This window comes from Mastigoproctus giganteus, chromosome 12 (assembly GCF_048544385.1).
Source record: "Mastigoproctus giganteus isolate SK-2022 chromosome 12, ASM4854438v1, whole genome shotgun sequence".
NCBI classification, from domain to species: Eukaryota; Metazoa; Arthropoda; class Arachnida; order Uropygi; family Thelyphonidae; genus Mastigoproctus; species Mastigoproctus giganteus.
The window spans coordinates 82,093,145-82,117,158 of NC_143586.1; the positions used below are offsets into that span (position 1 = coordinate 82,093,145).

The 24,014-nt window shown below is 36.9% G+C and overlaps 1 long non-coding RNA gene across 1 annotated transcript in view; it reads right to left on the minus strand.

Moving 5' to 3' along the window:
* Positions 1-444: 444 nt before the first annotated feature.
* The window catches only part of LOC150077231 (uncharacterized), a 59,280-nt gene continuing 35,710 nt past the window's right edge, over positions 445-24,014 (minus strand). Inside the window, exons 2-4 of the long non-coding RNA XR_016547741.1 lie at positions 22,662-22,739; positions 11,193-11,273; positions 445-783 (exon numbers count right to left, since the gene is read on the minus strand). This is a non-coding gene — a long non-coding RNA (uncharacterized LOC150077231). The remainder of the gene's footprint in view (positions 784-11,192; positions 11,274-22,661; positions 22,740-24,014) is intronic.

Below are 24,014 nucleotides of genomic sequence, written 5' to 3' on the forward strand. Positions count from 1 at the left end.
GATGGTGTTTATTGGATATCAAGTGTGCTTGCATTATTAACCCACTTGAAGGATCACACTAATCAGCTAATGGACTAAGCTAGAGTATCAATCAATAAAGTAATTGATCATGACTGCAACAGCACCAATCTGGGAACTTTGTTGGCATACCTCATATGATTAAGCATAAATTTTCAAGACAAAAAATTGAAGTTGATTTATATGTTAGTATAAATGGTATTTTATATTTTAAATACACATATTCAAATTATGAATATGTTCAATATTGTATTGTGCAATTTATACAATACTCTTCATCAATTTTGATCTTGCATTTTATTTTATTTCACAACATTTTGTTATTTTAATAAAATATTAATAAAATAGAATAGGAATGAGGTATTAAATTTTTTAAAATTTATTTGATAAAAAATATATTCAAAATTTTTATGTTGGCAATTATATGACATGGCCAAAATGGTTAATTTTATGTAATTAAAAATAAACACTGTTTGCATTCATAAGGCACAAGCTTCATACATCATCTAAAGATTCGGAACGTTCACAAATAATTTGCAATGCACACACATACTTATATGCAACCTTTCAAGGATGCTTTTTATATAGTTTTGAAAAACATAATAAGGTTTCAAAGCATGTAGCCATTCAGTCACTTAGGCCTCCTGCCTATACACAGTCGAGCAAAACAGTTGACAATAGTACTTGCCATATATATTCCCATTGTAATGAGGAATGTAGCACCAGCAACAATTATTACTGTGACCCACATGTCGATGCCAACAGCTAAAGGAGGCAAAAACACAAACTACTAATAAAGTAACAAATTTTAAATTGTATCAAAATTGAATCAATACAATATGTTGGTAATTGTAATCATGAATAAACTTTAATTTTTTAAAGTTAACCTTGTTACAAGTAACCAAAGATTTTAAGAGTCACAGAAAACATCACAAATTGTTTTTTTAGAAATCAGTATATCTCGCATAAAATACTATGAGGATGATTCGTACCCTATAAGCTTTGCTTAATCCTCAGATAAAGCAAAAAAAAAAGCCTATAAAAAGTTTATGAACATTAATATGAGTAGAATTTACATCCTTTTGCTGTCATACTAAACTATTGGTATAAGTAAAACATAAGCTTACTTATACTTATTTACTTATGCATAAGTCAGCATAAGTAAAAACCAAAAAAATAGTTATATATATCTTTCCACAAGGAAGATGCTTTATGTATAAATATGTTGCTCATCTTTGTAAATTATTGAATTTATCAAAAAATTTTACTCATCTTTGGACAGAGTCAATGTGAAATTCAATGAGACATTTCTATTGCTTTTGATTGTATTAGCATTATCATTAGTTGAGGCATATGATGCAAGAAAGCAAGCTTATATAGCATCAACCAAAAAAAAAACAACAAAACCTTCCCATTTCACCCATCCGGTCACTCCAAATGTTTGTCTAGTTCAGCCTTAAATTTATTTAAGCTATCAATTTCCACAATAACAGATGGAAGTCTGTTCCAGCAATCAACTACCCACTGGCCAAAGACAAACTTCCATACATCTATTCTACAACTGTCTTTCCTCAAATTGAATCTATGCCCTCTCAGATTCTTAATCTGAGCAAGCGGAAGTATCGCATCAGCATTGAGCTTGCTCAAACCATTCAAGGCCTTATAATCTTGATCAGATCACCTCACAGGTGCCTAGTCTCCAGATGCTGCAACGTGCAGATTTTTAGCCTTTCTTTGTAAGTGCACTCCTTTGTTCCTCTCACCAATCTTGTTGCCCTTCTCTGTACTCGTTCTAGCAACTGTACATCCTTCCTAAAATGAGGCTTACTTATGTTACTTATGTATGCAGCACTCACGGTGTCGCCTGACTATTTTTTTACCTTATACAAAGGGATAATCACCTCCTTGTCTCTGCTAGCAAAATTCCTATATATCAGTGACAAAACTCCATGACCTGCTCTGGCAGCCCATCTGCACTGCTCAGAGAACTTCATATCTGACTGCACAATTACCCCCAGGTCTTTTTCATTCTCCACCTCCCTGAGTGTAGTACCACACGGTACGTTTCTCTTGGGTTAATGCTACCCATATGCAGTACTTTGCATTTGTCAATGTTAAACTTTAGTTGCCACTTCTCAGCCCATCTGCCTAACTTTTCTAGATCCTGTTGCAGTAGCATACTGTCTTTACTGTCATTAACAAACCTGCCAACCTTTGTATTATCTGCAAACTTCACCATTAAGCCTGACGTGGTCTTTCAAGTAAGCTCCCATCTTATGGCCTGTCTAGTGTTTTTTTTCAACAGTCACACTGCAAGTAATGATAGACACTTCTCTGTCTTCTAACTTCTCAACTAATGCTGTGTGCCACAAGGTTCAGTTTTTCCTCCATTCTTTTCCACTTGTATATTAATGACTTTTTTCGACTGGCTTGAAATTCTATCCATAGTTTTGCTGATGCTAGCACACCACATTCCACCTTCCAGTTTGAGAAATCTTGTCATGCACAAACAGCTTCAACTTTTCAAACATCCATCACAATCGCTTAAATGGTGATCTCCAATGAGATGAATAAAATTTCAATCCTAAAACTCAGTCTTGTCTTATTTCTTTCAAAAAAAAAAAAAAGTCTACACTGCTTCTATGCTCATCTTCCATGACACTCAGATTTCTAGCCAAGATCACATAATTCTATTAGGGATTACCCCAAATTCTAATTTTTCTCTTGGCATAAGCATATCACAAATAATTATTCCCCTGTATTAAAAAACATAGGTTTTCTCTTTAGCGCTGAGCATTACTCTTCTTCTAAACAATGACTCACTCTGTACAATTCTCAAATCTGTCTGCCTTGGAATATCATTCTCATGTTTAGAGTGGTTTTAAAAACCTCTCTCAAGATTCTCTATTAAAAAAATGGCAGCCAAATTAATCAATGCTCTGTCTCTTACAAAGCCTTTTCACTCTGTCAAAAACATTCTGTTTCTGCTGCATGCTCTTTTCTATAGATAATTACACAGGCAGTGTTCTTCTGAATCGCATCTGTAATTATGCAACTCTTCCAAAGCAGTCTGAACATTTGCCACAAACAGTCCAACTCCAAACTCACAGAGCAAACATTTTATCTTCCTCTCCCTTTTACTTCTGTTTTCTGGAACAATCTTCTTTCATATGTATATCCCGAGAACTACAATCTATAGAAATTAAAGTCTAATGTCAACAAGTACTCTCTGCCTTCAACTTATATATGGTACTAGCTACTATAGGTTCCAATACCTTCCATATTAAAACAAAAAAACACTTCCTCCTTTAGAAGCATTATAGCCTTTTGTTCATAATTGAGTTTAAGTATTATTATTATTATTATTAGCTATCATATGGTGCAATGAAGCCTGAGGCTTAAGCCGCACCAGCCAAAAAAAAATTTCTGAATTACCCTGAGAGAGAGAGAGAGATGCCATATGTGAAAGATCAATGGTGTTATGACAAACATCAACTTTCCCTAGTGCAGAAAATTAGCCTACTACAGAGAAAGAATGCATTTATTAATTGCTACTATTATTAATATCCTTATAATGTTTTGTGTTTGAAACTTTTACAAGATCTGATATTTAAAACATTAAAAATATATAGGATGCCTACAAATTATTTTCCTGATTATGAAGCTCAATTAAAATTTTATTGTAATAGGTATCTTAAAATCGCTTGCTGCAGTTATCAAAGCAACTCAATGAGTTTTTTCTCATGCAGCTAGCATGAGAAAAAACTCATCCTTGATCCCAGAAAGCATTGAACAGTACAGCATTAAAATGGCAAAAGTGCATGTTGTGGCTGTGGGATACGATATCTCCAGTGACTGCAGATCCTGCTATGGAACAATCAATGAGGTGATGGTTGAAACAGTTCCAAGAAACTGACAGATATACTATGCCTACCTACACCAGAAAGAAGAAGGTAAGCTTAGTATATCTACAGATAAAGTTTTGAAAATTCAGGAAGTGTTTACCCAAAGTCCTACAAAATCTATCCACCAGGTAAGCCTACAGCTGCAAATACTACTAACAAAATTACACAGGATGGTTCACAAGAGACTGAAACTGTATGCTCACAAAATGCAAATCGTCCAGGAAATTAAGCCTCACAACAAGCCACGAGAGGAGTTCACTGTTCACATTCTCAACCACATAGACAAAGATGAGCACTTTCTGGAAAATGTTGTTTTCAGTGATGAAATGACATTCCATCTGTCTGGTAAAGTTAACATACACAATTGTCACATATGGCGATCTGAAAATCCCCATTCTGTGAACACGAGCATAATGGTCCCAAGGTAAATGTGGTATGCACTATCCTTCAGACAAGTGATTGGGCCATTTTTCTTCCATGAAAACATTGTGAATGCTACAAAAAAAAAAATTACCAAGATAAGCTCAAATTGTATCCTTGCATCTTGGCTGGAAGGTATGCAGCCACATTGTTCTATTAGCAAGATGGGACACCACCACACTGAAGCTTGCATGTGCATGATTTCCTTGATAAAAAATTTTCTAACTGAGGGATCAGTTGAGATCGTCCCATTCCATGGTCTCCTCATTTCCCAGATATCACACCTATGGATTTCTCTGTATGGGGCTGCATAAAGGACAAGATATATGCAAAAAAAATTTAACAATGTCACAGAGTTAAAAGACCAGATTGAACAGGCAGTGACCTCCATTTCTCAAGAGATGCTTCATAATATGTGGAATGAAATCAGCTACCATCTTGACATTCTACATGTTACCAACAGCGACATCTGGAGGTGTTATTATTACCCATATGGTGCAAGGAAGCTTGAGGCTTATGCTGCACCAGCCAAAAAAATATTTCTGAATTACTCTGAGAGAGAGAGAGAGAGAGAGAGAGAGAGAGAAATAGAAGGGAATCACCAAGAAAGAGAAGAATGATGATATCAAGCTCAGGACCCTGAGTGTGCCAAGCCATATTCACCAGATGTGATCCCCCCGAGGTTAACGGTTGTGTAATAAGAAATTCTTTGAGTTGCTTTATTAAGTGTAGTAAACCATTTTACAATAGCTATTACAATAAAATTTTAATCGAGCTGCACGATCAGGTGAATAATTTATAAACACCAAGCACTACCAGTAAGCATTTCTCATATTGCAGATTTAATCCTCCCCCCCCCTCATAGGCTAATGCTGGCAGATAACTTATTAGAGCATGTCAAGGATATACTAACCAGATGTCTGTCTGTCTGCCCTCTGATGACAATGTTGTGTTGTCAAGGTGGCAGCCTTGTACTATGAACAAAGCATGATAGCATTTCTCCAAAGAGAAATCCTCTTTATTCATAGTACAGTACCTTTTTTTTTTTTTTTTTTTTTTTTTTATCATTTATTAAAAGTGCTGTTTCCCTTATTCAAGGATAATGTTGCTCCATTGTCCTAAAAAATATTACAGAGGTGAACTTTTAGAAAAACTTTATACATATTTATTAAACATGCAATCAAATGTTTAATAAATCTTAAAACATCTGATTACATGATTTGTAATGCTTAAAATTTTTTAAGATTACTTATTATAGCAGTAATAACATAAAAAAGCTTCTTAAATCTTATACAGTATGAAGTGAAACCAGTGCTGAAGATAAGCCATTCTGAAATAGTGAATAAAGGCAATACCAAGGCAACTTGTGGTAATGAACACCCTATAATATTGCATACTAGAAATAATGAATAAAATTGTGTGAATATAAGTTTGTTTGGTTATTTGGTCACTTCTATAAACAAATACAAAATGCAGGTTCATAATTTTATAACATTTTGAAACTCTAGGTGTTTTCTTTATCTCAGATATTTGACAAATGTAAGACACCTGCAGAAGGAAGGTTTAGCACCAAAAGAAATCTGTGATATGAAACCATGGTACATATCATGATGATAGGTAGCGTGGTTTTTGTAAGAATCCAAGGGGCCTACTGTATAGTCTTTCAAAATTAACCTTACAGGTTGGCTTCTGTTGAAGTGGAAAGTTGATTTCTGCCAACAACAACAGGAGTACCTTCTTTTACACTGCTCATTTTTCCTTGTCATTTTATGCAATTGTGCACATATGCAAGCACACTGTTTTATACTTTCCATTAATCTTTCTTTCTCTCTTTCTTTTAGGTATGTTTATTTTTTTTGCTGAGCATGATCTATGTTTTTGGCCTTTAGTTTTTCATCCTAAATTACTGCTTAAGATAATTATCAACATAAATTTACTACCAACCCAGACTTTGTTGCAAACTCTATTCCTTGGTTTTTAATACTGAGACAGGTGCACTGTCTCAGTATTAACAGAGAAGTGTATTATTTTAATTTAAAAAAAGCATAATACTGGGACATGTGCACTGTCTCAGTATTAAGAACCAAGTATATTATTGTAATTTTACACTTTATTATGGAACCTGGTGTCCCACTGCACAGTAATCTTTATTATTCAAGCAAAACCAACTAGATTATAACTATCTCTTAATATAACTTTCTATCTATATACAGCAGAATACTCAATATCTAAGGTGAATCAGACCAATACTATCTCAGTAACAGAAGCTTCACCTTTTCTCCTTTTTAAGAGGGGGGGGATTAATTTATTAGGGTATTCATTATCATGGAACTGCAATAAAAATACATATATATGGAGCAATTTTAAAAAAATTTACTAAACAAAAATATGGTACAAAAATAGTTATATGTATAAAATGTACAGGATATAAGAGGCAGTGAATTGATAAAGTTGTAATTTTATACTTTTTTACAGCATCTAAATAAAACTGTTTAGAAACAAAGTTCTAAGTACATCAGTTGATAAGTTTAATTTATTAAAATTAAGTACATGGTGCTCCAGAATTTCCAAAAGAATTTTCCAGAATCTTACAATGGCCACTAGACATTACAAATTTAATCATGCAATCTAAATGTCAGGATCAAGTTGCATATAATCAAGTTGTTAGAGAATAGTTGCATATAATGTTCATAAGTGTTGGATTAACTTCTGACAAAAATTAAAACACAATTAAATTGCATTAATCTTGTTTTACTGCCAAATATTAGCGTTCAGATTGTTAATATTTATCAATTGAAGTTCTAGGTGCAAGTGAACATGAACCCAACGCTGTTCATACACTGTTCAATAAACAATTCCAAGAGCTCACTATTGACTGACATAACATCTTTCACTTGGAAGATGGAGCAGAAATTGGAGTACAAATTGGAGCAGAATGGTATTAAGGGTAAGTTGCTACAATGGATAAAAGGATGGTTGAGTGGGAGAAGACAGAGGGTGGTAATCAATGGGTGCTGCTCTTCTTGGACTAATGTTATTAGTGGAGTCCCAAAGGGTTCGGTGTTAGGTCCACTGTTGTTTCGTATATTTATCAATGATATTGATGAAAGTATATCAGGCTTAGTGTCGAAGTTTGCAGATGATACAAAGGTTGGCAGGGTTGTTAATGACAGTAATGGCAGTGTGCTACTGCAACAGGATCTAGATAATTTGGGCAGATGGGCTAAGAAGTGGCAACTGAAGTTTAACCTTGACAAATGCAAAGTACTGCATATGGGTAGAAGTAACCCCAGAGAAACGTACCAACTGTGTGGTACTACACTTAAGATGGTAGAAAATGAAAAAGACCTGGGAGTAGTTGTGCAGTCAGATATGAAGTTTTCAGAGCAATGCATACAGGCTGCCAGGGCAAGTCATGGGGTTTTGACAATGATATATAGGAATTTTGCTAGCTGGGAAAAGGAGATGATTGTCCCTCTGTATAAGGCAATGGTCAGGCCACACCTTGAGTACTGCGTACAGGTCTGGAGGCCTCATTTTAGGAAGTATGTAGATTTGTTTGAGCGTGTACAGAGAAAGGCAACAAGATTGGTGAGGGGAATGAAGGGATCCTCTTACCAAGAGAGGCTTAAGTTCTGCAAATTGCAGTGGCTGGAGAGTAGGCACCTGCATGGTGATCTGATTGAGGTTGATTGATTGATGATTGATTTTTGATTTTTTATTGGCGCATTAGCTTCTCAGGCTATAATGCGCCAAGACCAGGTCATATATAAAAAATTTTAAACATTCAGTGACCTAATTAGTTAGGTCACTTTGTCAAAATGTATAAAAGGTATAAAAAATAAATCAATAAAAATCACAATAAAATATAAATTTTATAAACGAGCAAAAACGTTTATTGATTTTAAAAAGCTAAAAACAGCAGACACATTGTCATTGTCGGATAAAATCTGACTGAGTGTATAAGGCTCAGTCAGATGTTTAAAAGCGGTAAAACGAGTATTGCTGAAATCTGGACAGTCAATTAAAATGTGTCTGATAGTTAAAATTGTGCCACAGGACACACACATAGGAGGGTCATCAGCCCTCAGCAAAAACGAATGAGTCAGATGGCTATGTCCTATGCGGGTCCGGGCAAGAACAACTTCCTCCTTACGATTCCTGCTCAGACTAGACTGCCACGGTTCAATTACAGGTTTTATATGATATAATTTATTCGCAGTCTGTCTATTCCACGAATCCTGCCATTGGGAATGTATATTTTGATGTATTATTTGCCTGTAGTCTGTATAGGGGACTAACAGGCAGTGGTTATTATTGGGGATTGCTGATTTGGCTGCGGCGTCAGCCAAATCATTTCCCCTAATCCCAGTGTGGCTGGGAATCCAGCAGAAGCGGATATCATATTCACGTTCATGCAGAACGTGAATCTTCTGCTGAATGCTAGACAGAACTGGATGAGAATTATATCTCACAGATATTAAAGCCTGTAACACGCTGAGAGCGTCGGAATATAAAATGAACCGTTGGTATTGGCATTTACTAATGTGATCCAAGGCTAACTTTATAGCGTGCAGCTCTGCAGTAAATATGCTGCATTCAGAGGGAATCTGCTCCGATGTAGTGCTGTCTCTAAAGACAGCAGCAGATCCCACATATGATTCCGCCTTCGAGCCGTCTGTGTAGACTGGCGCAAAGTCAGAATGTTCAGCTCGGTGTGCTGAAAAAAGCTGCAGGTAGACAGACGATGGAGTGTCCGACTTTCCCCAATTTCTAAGGGACAAGTCACATGCCGGGACATGAGCATGCCAGGGTGGAAGGGGTTGCTTTGGTGTTTGGGCAACCTTGTCTACCTTGATATTAAGTTCTTTGAGTAGCTCTTGGACACGAATACCAAAAGGACGATTGGCAGTCTTACGGGTGTTGTACAAATTTTCCCATCGTGGCTCAAAAACGGATAGCCACGTAGGGTGGTCTGGCAGGGATTTCAGTTTTAGAGCGTAGTTTAGAGACAACTGCTTACGTCGAAGCAATAACGGCGGTTCGTTTGCTTCGACGTATAAGCTCTGAACTAGAGATGTTCGATATGCTCCAATAGCGGTACGGAGAGCCAGATGATGGACAGGATCGAGCCAACGAAGTACACTGTCTCTGGCCGAATTGTATACCAGGGACCCGTAATCTAATCTGGATCGTACAAGTGCTCTGATTGAGGTGTATAAGGCCTTGAATGGGTTGAGCACGCTGAATTCTGATGGGATCATTCCACTTGTTCAGATTACGAACCTAAGGGGGCATAAATTCAAATTAAGAAAAGACAGATGTACAACAGATGTGCGGAAATTTGCCTTTAGCCAGCAGGTGATTAATTGCTGGAACAAACTTCCATCTGTCGTTGTGGATGTTGATAGGTTAAATAAATTTAAGGAGGAACTGGACAGGCATTTGGAGGGAATGGTGTGATTTTTTTTTTTTTTTTGGCTGATGCTGCATAAGCTCATACACTTGCTTTCTTGCATCACATTCCATTACTACTACTACTACTATTGACAAATTCAAGGTACTACATATTGGTAGCAGTAATCTCAGAGTAACTTATCAATTGTGTGGTAGTACACTCAGGATAGGGGAAAATGAAAAAGACCTGGAGGCAACTGTGCAGTCAGATATGAAATTCTCTGAGCAGTGCAGATGTTGTTGTTTGGTTTTTAGGAGCATTAGCAACTAAGGCCATATTGCTCCGGGATATGCGGTGGTCATTCCCTGACCTTTCCGCATCCTCCGTATTTGGTGGTGACGGGCTCGAAACCCGGTCTAATCAAGAAGCGTGTGCTACGCACTGCTGCTCCTTCCCACCTGGCTACGGAGGCGCCATGGTCAGTGCAGATGTGCTGACAGGACAGTTCATGGGGTTTTGTCAATGATATATTGAATTTTGGTATTAGGGATAATGAGGTAATTATCCCTTTGTATAAGGCCATGGTTAGGCTGCATCTTGAATACTGTATACAGGTCTGGAGGCCTCACTTTAGTAAAGATGTAGATCTGGTGGAACAGGTGCAGACAAGGTCAACCAGATTGGTGAAGGGAACAAAAGGGGGGTTCTTACCTAGAAAGGCTTCAGTCCTGCAAATTGCAGCTTCTGGAGAATAGGTACCTGCAGGGTGATCTGAATGAGGTGTTTTAAAGCCTTGAATGGATCGCGTAAGATGAATGTGAATAGCATTCTTCCTCTTGCTGAGACTACACTCCTCGTACATAGTCTCTTGCTGATCTGATTCATATATCCTTTAATGTTGGAGAAAAGGACAGTAAGGAGGAAGTGCTCCATTCCTGGATTAAAAGGGGCTCACCCCTTAAGGACCATTTTGCCATTCAAAGTCATAGGAAGTTTACTAAGACAAGAGCACAAATGTGCATTTTTGATTAATTACCTTTCCTATGTTGTCTGTGTACAATGAGGGGTCAAATTTAAGTTCAGGAAGGTTGGTTGGGGGACAGACATGCAGAAATTTATTTTCAGCTAGCAAGTGGTTGATTTTTGGAATAGACTTCCATTCACTTCCACAAAAACAGATGGAATAGACTTCCATCTGTTTTTGTGGAAGTGGATGGTTTGAATAAATTCAAGGAAGAACTAGACAAATTCTTGGAGGGTAAGGATGGGTGAAGTGTGTGTATGGGTTTTTTTTTTTTTTTTGACTGATACTATATAAGTTTGCTTTCTTGCATCATATACCACTACTACTACTTTATACTGTACAGCTTCAAAAAGTGCCATACTCTCACTGATTTTCACTGTATTTTTTTAATTCAAGATTTTATACAGAATATCAATGGAAAATTTACCTTTAGAAAATGTTCCAATATAATCCTTCGCTTTATTAACTGCATGAACATGAATCTCAGTTTCATTATCTGTAGACAACACTAAAAAGAAAAAAAAAATACCAAAGAAGATGAACTTTACTATCAGTTCTATCATGCAGTGTATTCTTCATAGACCAGACCTTCAAAAGAATATATTGTATAACAATATGTAACTGTATATTAGAATTTCTCAAACTATGGTAAGCATACCACTGGTGACATGCAAGAATCTCTGAAGTGACAAGAAAAAGCAATTAGGCAATCAATTCATATTTTGAATTTTGAGGAGAATTTATTTGAAATAAAAAGTGTAATCCTGTTTTGTTTTTTTTTTATTTTAGCTAAAAATAAACACACAAACTTTTTATTAAAAATTTTAATGTGTTTTTTTAAAACTAAGATGGAACATTCATGAATGCTTACTGGGATAATTGCTCTCATATATCCTTTAATGTTGGAGAAAAGGACAGTAAGGAGGAAGTGCTCCATTCCTGGATTAAAAGGGGCTCACCCCTTAAGGACCATTTTGCCATTCAAAGTCATAGAAAGTTTACTAAGTCAAGAGCACAAATGTGCATTTTTGATTAATTACCTTTCCTATGTTGTCTGTGTACAATGAATCAATCTGCATGTAATCATGCAGTAAGAAAAACTGGAATAACTTGTGAGAGGAAGTTCTACTCCCTCTACCTAAGATCAGTTAATTGGAACCTAAATCGAAGCAGCCTTAAGAATTTTTAGTCTCTGGTTGGAATTTTAACTGTGGTCCTCCACATGACTGAAATACTTGGAAATGGATGCAGGCTGGCTAGCCAGATGGTCACGGCCAACTCAAATTACAAAAATCTGAATTCATGTCAGCAAAAACTTATCTAGAAACTGAATGAAAGGTGCCTCCGTAGCCAGGTGGGCAGGAGCAGCAGTGCATAGCACATGCTTCTTGATTAGACCGGGGTTCGAGCCTGTGACCACCAAATATGGAGGATGCGGAAAGGTCAGGGAATGACCACCGCATATCCCCGAAGCAATATGGCCTTAGTTGCTAATGTTCCTAAAAACCAAATAACAACTACAACTGAATTAGCATTAGCATTAGCATTAGTAGAGGCATATGATGCAAGAAAGCAAGCTTATTCAGCATCAGCCAAAAAAAAAAAAAAAAAAAACCCTCTCCCATTTCACCCCTCCGTTCGTTCGAAATACCTGTCCAGTTGAGCTTTAAATTTGTTTAGGCTATCAACTTCAACAACAAGTGATGGAAGTCGGTTCCACCAACCAACCACCCACTGGCCAAAGGCAAATTTCCGCACATCTATCCGACATCCGTCCTTCCTCAATTTGAATTTATGCCCTCTGAGGTGATTATTCTGAGAAAGATGAAGAATCCCATTGGCATTGAGCATGCTCAAACCATTCAAAGCCTTATACACCTCTATCAGATCACCTCGCCGGTGCCTAGTCTCCAGACTCTGTAATTTGCAAAACTTAAGCCTTTCTTCGTAAGAGCAACCCTTTGTTCCATTTACTAATCTTGTTGCCCTTCTCTGTACCCGTTCCAGCAGCTCTACATCCTTCTTGAAATGAGGCCTCCAGATCTGTATACAGTACTCAAGATGTGGCCTAACCATTGCCTTATACAAGGGAATAATCACCTCCTTATCCCTGCTAGAAAAATTCCTGTATATCATTGACAAGACACCATGAGCTACTCTTGCAGCTCGTCTGCACTGCTCAGAGAACTTCATATCTGCCTGCACAATTACCCCCAGGTCCTTTTCATTCTCCACCACTGTCAGTGTAGTACCGCAGAGTTGATACATTGCTCTGGGGTTACTGTTACCCATATGTAGTACTTTACATTTGTCAATGTTAAACTTCATTTGCCACCTCTCAGCCCATCTGTTCAACCTTTCCAGATCCTGTTGCAGCAGCATAGCGTCAGTAGTGTCCTTAACGACCCTGCCAACCTTTGTATCATCTGCAAACTTAGACATTAAACTTGATATCCCATCATCAATATCATTCATAAACACCGAAAACAACAATGGACCCAACACTGAACCTTGAGGAACTCCACTAATAACATTAGTCCACGTTGAGCAGTGTCCACTGATTACCACTCTCTGTCTTCTGCCACTCAACCATCCCCTTATCCATAGCAGCAATTTGCCTCCAATGCCACACTGCTCCAATTTGTGCAGCAGTCTTCCATGTGCAACAGTATCAAAAGCCTTTCTAAGATCCAAATATATAATATCAAAGTTATTCCCTGCATCCAGTTCTTTTGTGACTACATCATAGTATCCAATCAAATTGGTCAGGCAAGACCTGCCCTTAACAAAACCATGCTGCGTCTGAGCTATAACTGAATTCTTGTCTAGATGATCCTGCAGTGCTTCTTTAACCAGTGCCTCCATTAATTTACCTGGAACAGAAGTTAAACTAACAGGTCTATAATTACTTGTGTCAGCCTTTGATCCTCCTTTGTGAATTGGGGTTACATTTGCACATCTCCAGTCTATGGGTACCTCCCCTGAGTCCAAAGAAGCTCTCATAATTATGGCTAGGGGTTTGCATACTTCCTTTGCTGCCTCCTTTAATATAACTGGATAGATCCCATCCACCCCAGGTGCCTTTTTTATGTTTATCCTCAACAATCTCTCCTCCACTTTCCTCTCAGTTATTACAAAATCATCCAGCTCACTGCCAATGTTTACTTTACCTACATCATTCTCCTTCCTGAATAACTCCTCATGCGTGAATGTAGATGCAAAATACTCGTTTAGATTGTTAGCCACCTGAGCAGGATCCTCAACTGTTGAACCATCAATATCCAGTGGACCAATCTGATTCATCCCTTTCCTTCTCGAGTTCAAGTATGTAAAGAACTCCTTTTTGTTTTTCTTTGCATCCTTTGCCAAGGATTTTTCGTAGTCTGCCTTTGCCTGCCTAATCTCCTTTGTGACTTGGTTACAGACCAACTTATATCTATCATAGGCTTCCATGTCACCCATTAATTTGTATGTATCCCATGCATTTTTCTTCTCTGCCACATGTCTCATTAGTCCATCTGACATCCATTTAGGCCTAAACCTTGAACAATATTTCTTAGTTGGTATGTAAAGCCTGGTAGCCACCAAGATTAGTTCCTTGAATGCTTCCCATTTTGAGTTTGCTGTTGGTAACATCATCAGTTGGTCCCACTGTATAGAATTTAAATACTGTCTCAGACCATCATAGTCGCCTTTACGAAAACAAAAACCCTTCCCTTTACCTCTGATGGTAGTTACCTCCTTGAGTAAATCCCACTTCAACACACTGTGATCACTGCCACCTAGTGGTTCATTTATCTGCAGGTTCTTAATGCATGAAGAATCACTACTGATAATCAGATCAAGAGTATTGCTCCCTCTTGTTGCCTCACGAACATGCTGATGTAGAAAACAATCATCCAATAAATCCACAAAAGCCTTGCTAGTGTGCGAGTGACCAACCCACAAATTCCAGTCAATATCTGGGAAATTAAAATCCCCCATTATAAGACTCTCTGATTTACTGGCCCACTCTATTTCCCTGTACAATATATTATTATACTCATCAGAGTCATTAGGCCTATAGCACACTCCTACTCTCAATTTTGATTTCCCTATGCTTATGTCACACCAAACTGACTCGACACTGCCCTGTCCATCGATGTCAACTGGCTTCACTTCCTTTGACTTTATGTGTTTCTTAATTAATAGCATAACCCCTCCTCCCCTCCTGTCCTGTCTATCCTTTCTATATACATTGTATTCCCCAAATTCCAGTTCTGCATTACTTATATCTGTGTGACACCACGTCTCTGATATCCCAACAATATCTGCCTTTGATGTTTTGAGCAATACCTAAAATTCATCAAATTTATTTACCAAACTCCTAGCATTGGTGTACACGCAGGTATACATGCACCTGTTTCTATTCTTAGCTACCCTAACACAACCCATGTGTTTACTTGTTACGCAATGACTACCAGCAGTCTCTGAAATATCCTGCATCTTGTTTTTCAGACTTCTGCTCATTTCAATAGAAGCAGTGCAAGAATCACTTCCACCTCTGCCAGTGGCTACTGTTAATCTATTAGTCCTTGTATCCCCCCCAACTAGCAGTTTTCCGACCCACCTAACACTGCCTCGACAGCATCAGCAAAAATTCTTGCACCCTTTCTATTTAAGTGTATCCCATCCCTGTAGAAGCAATCTCTCCTGTTAACAAGTACAGTCCAGGCTGAAAAAAATTCTACCCCTTGAGCCTTGCACAATCCCTCCAGGGCCGAATTGATCGACAAGGCTCTCATCATATACTCCCTCCTATCGTGTCTGGGCAGAATTGCAGACACTTTCAAGTTCAACCCTAATTCACGGCTTTTTTTTTCAACAGTGACCTGTACTTGCTAAGTAATTCCGCCGGTCTCCTACTCTTAATAGCATAAAAACCACAGTATTTCAGTCATGTGGTCCTCCACATGACTGAAATACTTGGAAATGGATGCAGGCTGGCTAGCCAGATGGTCACGGCCAACTCAAATTACAAAAATCTGAATTCATGTCAGCAAAAACTTATCTAGAAACTGAATGAAAGGTGCCTCCGTAGCCAGGTGGGCAGGAGCAGCAGTGCATAGCACATGCTTCTTGATTAGACCGGGGTTCGAGCCTGTGACCACCAAATATGGAGGATGCGGAAAGGTCAGGGAATGACCACCGCATATCCCCGAAGCAATATGGCCTTAGTTGCTAATGCTCCTAAAAACCAAATAACAACTACAACTGAATGAAAGGGATCTTCAGGCAACAGTTGTTATCTTGGAAATATTGTAACTGCTTATTGTATCAACCCCACTAAGCCCCAAAAATTCCAAGTTAAAAAGGAAATAAAAGCCCTTCTTAATGCTGGAAAAACAGACCAGTCTATTTACAAGGCTACCAATCCTAACAATTCAGAATCCCCTTTTATTTTTAGAAGCATAAAGTCACAAATCCAGCCTATCAGTAGCAAGTAACATCCATGAGAAACCCTTGCCACATGTCAACTATCTTTCCTTTCCAACTACCACCTTCCCCTTTCAAACCCCATTCACTCAAAAATCTGTTAGGAAGCTCAAACTTGAGGAAACAGTGATGAGCTTTGATGCAGAGTCACCAATATCACCCTTCTTAGCTGCAAAAGCTAAGAGTGTGATATTGGTAAGAAGAAGGTTCAACTCAGACACACAGGCCACCTTGTGCTCCTATCTAAACAAGACAATTTGGATCTGATTGACCTCATGTTTCATGGCTGACTAGTTTGAGTTATTCTCAATGAGAATTTTGAAATCCTTGTTATCACCCATTCTCAAAGAGAACTTTATGGCCAGCCTAGAGTTGAAGGAGGAGGCTCTAAGCATGCACCAGAACAAGACAGTGGGCTTGTTCAAGTCACTGATGTATCGAACACCAATGATATTTCCTGATGCGAGGCTACAGCAAGGAGGCCTTGGATACATTCTATTCAACTTCTAAATAAATGGTATATACACTGGTGTGCAAAACTTAAGGACCAACACTATTTCTAAAGGTTACAACCACAAAATCTTTACTTCAGGTACTCTTTACTGATGAGAGTGGATTCAGTCTCAGCAGCAATTCTGGATGTTAGCTAATCTGGCGAGAGGCTGACACATGGTATCATCCCAGAAACATCACTGAAAGGGATCGATATGGCGGTCGAGGTGTTCTTGTCTGGGGAGGCGTTATCTTGGATGGACGTACACAACTCCAGATATTGGAAGGCGGTACTGTAACTGGTGCACACTACTGTACTGAGGCAATCCTTCCCTATGTGCGTCTGTTCCGAGGTACCATTGGCCCCGAGTTCGTGTTTATGGATGATAATGCCACACCCCATCACACTGCAGCTGTTGATATGCTTTTGGAAAGTGAGGACATTGTTTGTATGGATTGGCCTGCCCGTTTCCTCTGATCTAAATGCTATCGAACACATATGGGATGCTCTGGGGAAACGCCTAGTGCCACATCCACACCCACCAGAAAATGTTCGCCAGCTGAAAATGGTGCTGACAGAGGAATGTATGATGTTACTGCAAGGACTTATCAACAACATTGTTCTAAGTATGGACACGCAGTGCAAAGCCTGCATCGACATTAGGGGTGGCCATACCTCCTACTGAGGACCACCTCTTCACTTTGTTCCATCTTTGGCAGTGATGCATCAGTATCATGGCAGCCAGTGCAATGTTGCCATTTTTGAATAAAGTCCCTCTGTACCATTTTGTTTCCGTTGTTGTTTCCTTCTTCATTTCTGTACCTTTGGTATGCTTTTCTCATATCCAGGCCAGTCCTATGAGAAGTTACAGGTGAAAACCTGACTGGTCCTTAAATTTTGCACACCAGTGTACAATATACCTTCACACTTGAACTGGATGGGATCAATGCATTCCCCTTTATTGACATCCTTGCAAAAAAAGCACATGTATACCTTGTTTCGAACGAAAGATGTTTTATGCAAAAACATCTTTCATGAAAATGTGATATGGAAATGACGCAAATTATGTCACTTCCTAAATACGCTAATGCAGTCATTAAAGTTGATTTGGGGCTCGCGCCACTACTTTACCGAATCAATGTTAGTGACTGCATTAGCATCATTTAGGTAACATCATTTATGTCATTGCTGTCTGACATTTTCGTTACCAATTGGTTTTGCTTCAGTCCGAAAATGTAGTAGGTGCCGCCAAAGATGTTTTCACATCAAAAAACTAGCACCTGCTTCAGCATGGGGGGAGGGCAGTTACAAAAAAACTCAGAGAAATAACAACCTATTCAATTACCTTTACCCAGTTCCACTGGCCTGCATCAAAGCTGATGCAGAAAAGGCCCTGATCATGAGCCCTGAGAAACTATACACCCCCCCCCTCCTAGGAGCTTGAACCTGAATTACTATTTTTTTTTTCGTTACTATTTTTTTTAGCAATATACCCTCTGGGTCTATTCCCTGCAATAATCCCTCAAATGTCCACAGGCTTCAAATGACTCAAATGGATAGCAGCTAGGAGGGTAGCTACACATGTGAGTTATAAAAACTGTCCACGAGTTATAAAACTGTGTGGTTTAGACTAGTGTTTCTCAACCGGTGCTCTGAAAGCATGGGGAAGGTGTTCCACAAGCCTTTAACAAATAAAAGTGAGACATCTGATTATTAGAACTATAACATTATTTATTAGAACCAATTGAAGACTTTTGTCCATCACATTATAATAATTGCAACCCTGCTCTCCCTTCCTCAGACTCTTCCAACTTTCTCCTCCCCCTTACTGCTCTCCAATACCAGCCCTTTCTCACCTTAGGCTCTATTCACACAGCGACACTCAGTAACGCATGCAGCATCGAAAAGACTCTGACACTCATCACAAAAGATTTTCCTGCATGCCACTGTGGCTGCATTGAGTATGCTGTCGTGTCACTATGTGGACAGTTACAATTTAAAACAATACTTCTCAAGGAGCAATGTCACTTTGTAGTGAGTGCCACCAAGTGTCACAGTGTGAAGAGAGCTTACTTTGTTTATTCATATGCTCTATTTCTGTCTCACTTTTACCTTTTTCTCCTTCCACGCTGCACACATAAAAGAACATTTTGTTGTCACTGTACTGTTTGCCCCGACCAATCTCTCCTCCATCATTCCGCCACTCCTCTCCTACTCATTGATTCCCTCCCTCCCTCCCTCCACATCATTATATCATTTAGTCTGTGAAAATATGTGCATCTGATGATGCCAATTCTCATTTGCAGCCAGTCACCTTATAAAATTCATTGTAGAAATCAATTAGATTTCTTTTCAAACCAGTCTGATTACACTATTTGATCACAGTCCATGACAAAAGCCCAGCATTGTCTGTGAATGGTCATTTGCCTGGTATTTCATCATAGTTCCATAACCAGCGGTTATGGAACGTGTATGTTGCATGTTTTGTCGAAATTTGGCAGCAAAAGTCGTAATTATTATGTACATTCAATATATTGATTGGGACAATGAAGTGATTCAAGAAGAATTCATGAACAGCTTTTACTTGCCACTCTGTTCAACCAGGTCTGATATATTCAATCTTTTACATAAAATTACACCTAAAATTATTTTGAACTTCTATTTATTCTAATACAATTATGTCTGCTTCGTAGCCAGAGGATAATAAAATGAGCAAAAGACCAAGGTGACTTTTTTTTGTGAAAAATTCTGAAGTGAGTGAAAGAAATGTCAAAGAAGCAATTACATCTATTTCCAAGAGAAACAATGCCAGTGATAGATGTGACAATCACCTTCACAGTCCAATTCCATCTATTTCCATGAGAAACAATGCCAGTGATAGATGTGACTCACCTTCACAGTCTGACGAAAATGCAGAAAGCGGTACATTGAAAGTATGATCCTGATTACGTTAAATATGGTTTCACGTGTCAAGGTAACAGTCTGAATGAATAACACACAGTCCGCAGCGTGTTATTCATTCAGAAATTTTGCCAAATAGTGCCATGTTTCCAGCAAAACTAAAGAGACATCTTGACAAAAAACACCAGCAGTATCAAAACAAGCAAGTCAAGTTTTTTTAAAAGAAAAGAAAATTAATTTAAAAGCCAGAATGAATTGCTTCAAGTGTGTAATGTAACAGATGGTGGACCTCATGCATCATTCTTAATTTCACTCCAAATAGCTAAAAGTAAAAAGTCCTTCACTATAGGAGAAAATTTAATCATGCCTTGCTTAGCAGATACATGCAAGGCAAATTTGGGAGAGAAGGCTGCAAAAGGTGCAATATAGCCAAAGCAGCTTTTGCACCACAAAACTACAAGGCTGCAAAAAAAAAAAAAAAAAAAGAGACAAATTCCCTCTCTAATGATACAACTGTGAGATGTATTGCAGTGATGAATGCCTTCATTATTAGCTTTTAGAGAAAGTGAAGAAAGCTAGAACATTTACTCTTCAATTGTATAAATCAACAGATATTACTAAAAAAGTTGTAATTATTATGTACATTCGATATATTGATTGGGACAGTGGAGTGATTCAAGAAGAATTCATGAAAAGCTTTTACTTGCCACTCCATTCAACAAGGTCTGAAATATTCAAGATAATATATGAATATTTCTTCAGCAAAGATATCAATATTTCAAATTGTGTTTTGATTTGTATTGAATTTGTGGCTCTACTTCCTTAAATTTTGCAGGACTGATTGCAAAATTTAAGGAAGTAGTGCCACAAATTCAAAGTACACGTATTATTCACCAAGAAGTATTAGCATGTAAAAAGTTAAAAAGTAAAAAGCCCAGTGTTGCATGCAGTGTTAGCAATGTCCATCCAAACAGTAAATTTAATAAAATCCAGTGTCCTTAGCCCCTGATTATTTGAAATACTATGGCATGAAATGGGATCTGCACATTCCACACTATTACAACATGCTGCAGTTTGCTGGCTGGCCAGAGGTCGAGTGTTAAAAAGATTGTGTAAAATTTTAGAGAGGAAAGTAATACTCAGATTCAGATCTGACAAATTGGTACTTGAAACTCTGCTATCTTGCGGACATTTTCCAGAATCTGAATGAGTTAAATTTAATTTTACTAGGACCACTGAAAAATGTATTTCACATGTATAGTAAAATAGAAGTGTTCAAAAAGAAATTAAAGTTGTGGATTAACAGAGCCAATGACGACTACTTTAATATGTTTTCTGTATTAAGAAGTGCTGAATGAAGTGAAAGATAAAAACAATGAATTTAATTATGCAGAACTTAAAACTGATCATTTTTAATCATTTGAACAGACTTAGTGATAAATTTTATGACTATTTTCCTTCAAACAAAGATCCAAGAGCAGATTTTTTATGGATATTTGATCCATTTAATGATAATAAAAAAAAAAAAAAAAACTTATCACTAGAAGAAGAGGAGATACTAGCTGATCTTTCCTCAGACCACACATTAAAAATTTTAAAGAGGAATTTTCCTCTTGAAACTTTTTAGATTAAAGCTCACAGTGAATTTCCACAGCTAAGTGAAAGGTGCTGAAAGTCCTGTTTTCATCAACATATTCATGTAAAAGTGGATTTTCTGTAGTTACAGAAACAAAGAGCAAGCTGAGAAATCATCTGGACATCAAGACCATCTCTAGTCAATGTTTCTTTAAATTTTTGTTATTTTTAACGATAGTATTTTTCTATTTTGGATTATCCTTTCATTATTTCCATTTGATTATCTTTACCTTATTCTACCTATTTAGCAATACTATGTTTATAGTATTTCCTGCTCTTGTACTAACTGTACTTGAAACATTGTTTGATTTGTTTTATGTAATAATTTGATCACAGCATTGTTGGACTAAGGGTTTCAGTGCTGAGGAATACATTTTACATAATTTATTAACAAGTATTTTCTGTGTACATATGAGTAAGAGCATATACACGTCATTTTTTTTTGAATTTTTTTTATGATAATGTAATATTTATGCAAATAAAATGTAAAAAAAAATAGAAAACAGATGTATATGCATATATTTGTTCTGGTGCTCCTCTTAAATTATGAAATATCTTGGGGTGCTCCATTGTCTAATAAAGGTTGAGAAACGCTGGTCTAGACACAGTTTTGTATCTTATGATATAAACCACCGATCAGCATAACTCCAATGGCAACCCTTTTGTGCACACAGTTGGACAAGAAGAAGAAGAAGCAGATTATGTAAGCCATTAAAATCTTTCAATTTATCATTTTTGGCAGAAGAAAGTGGTCTGAAAAACAGACCATAGTATATGGGCTGGTTTTTTTAATCCTAAATTGTTTTCAATTTAGTATTAAAACAATTTAAAAATAAATTATAAATTCTTAAACAATTTTTAAAAAAATCATATATTATTATATATACAACTTTCTCTAAATTTTAAATATCTATGCGTAAATTTAACTGTACTCTCAGAAAAGCAGTTATCCTTTTTATTTCGTCAAATGTTCCTTTCTTTTGTGTTATACATGAAGTGAAGTATCTTTTTTCCAGTTATATTTTTTGTTATGTTTACTTAGTTTTCTACTTTAACAGCCTTCAGTTGAAAAAAAAAAAAAAAAAAAAAAAGCGGTTCAATATTTCACAACATGACTGAAAAGAAAGAAAGAAACGATTAATGCAATAAAGTTATGTTAACACATATAATGAACTATAGGCTGTATATTTTTAGCTAGTAAAATGATAAAACACTTTCTTGATTTAATGTTTAATTATACAGATTATGGTTAAATTTAATCCTTAAAAAATAATATATATATATATTTTTTATATATATATTTTTTTTTATATATATATATTTTTTTATTGGCTAATGCTTTATAAGATTGCTTTCTTGCTTCATTTGCCACTACTAATACTAACTACTTACCCAGAATACTTGATATTCCCAAAAGAACAATACTGGCTATATAATTCATCACTGCCATAATTATAAATATTAAGGAAGCTAGAGAAAAAAGAAGAAATAATTCAATCTTACTAATGCTTTAAAGCAAAAAATATAAATATGGAAAGTATTCAACTGATATGCTGAATCCAAGAAGTATACTTTAGATGAGAACAGCAGTATACAGCAAAATTAGGATATGTAAACAATCTTTGTTTTCTTTTATTTTCTATGATATTTTAAAAATCATAGATGAATTTCAAATATTCATCTCTCCTCATCCCTTGTGAGGGTCCTCTCAACTAGTACAATTAATAACATCACATAAAAATCAGCATATCAGAAAAATATTCAAAGCATATCAGAAAAATATGTCTGCAACCCAAGGTCCCTGTTCCTAAAATTAAAGTACATTTGGATTCAACATGAATGTGCCTTTCTCTTTAACAAACATTAATAATGATCAGTATATCTCGGAAGGGTGCCTAGTTTTTATTCTGATAACACTTTCCATAATTCTGCAAGCATGATTTCAAAAATAGCATATATTGTAATTTTTACTATTGTATCAAGGTTCTTTTGAAACAAAAAATGATTTTTTCATTATTTGGTTATAGTCATCATATTACAGATTTGATTTGAAACATTTCTATGATTAATTAATTTAATTTCTCAAATAAAGGAATAAAACTAGTATAAATATTTAATTGATTTTTTTTCTCATTTTTCAAAGTATATGCTGCTGTTGTTTTGGTTCTTTAGGAGCATTAGAAAAGGACATATTGCTCTGGGAATATACGGCGGTCATTCCCTGACCTTTCCGCATCCTTCATATTTGTTGGTCACGGGCTCGAACCCCGGTCTAATCAAGAAGCGTGTGCTACGCACTGCTGCTCCTGCCCACCTGGCTACGGAGGTGCCACAAGGTATATGCGATTAAATTCATTCTTTTGGGTTTCTTTGTTTTTTCTATATCTCACAAATTGAGAAACACCAATAGTTCTCCTCTGCATATTAGCATGATGGCTGATTACTTTCAGTAATGAGCCATCATGTTGACATACAGAAGCATAGCTATCGTGGTGCAAGAATTAGCAAAATGTAAGGCCCCATGAAGATGGGTTGGGGGGCCACATCTGTTCCAATAAACATTTTTCATAAATATTATAAAAATGTATACTTAAAATGTACACTAGCATTAGTAGAGGCATATGATGCAAGAAAGCAAGCTTATGCAGCATCAGCCAAAAAAAAAACCCACTTCCATTTCACCCCTCCGTTCATTCGAAATACCTGTCCAGCTGAGCCTTAAATTTATTTAGGCTATCAACTTCC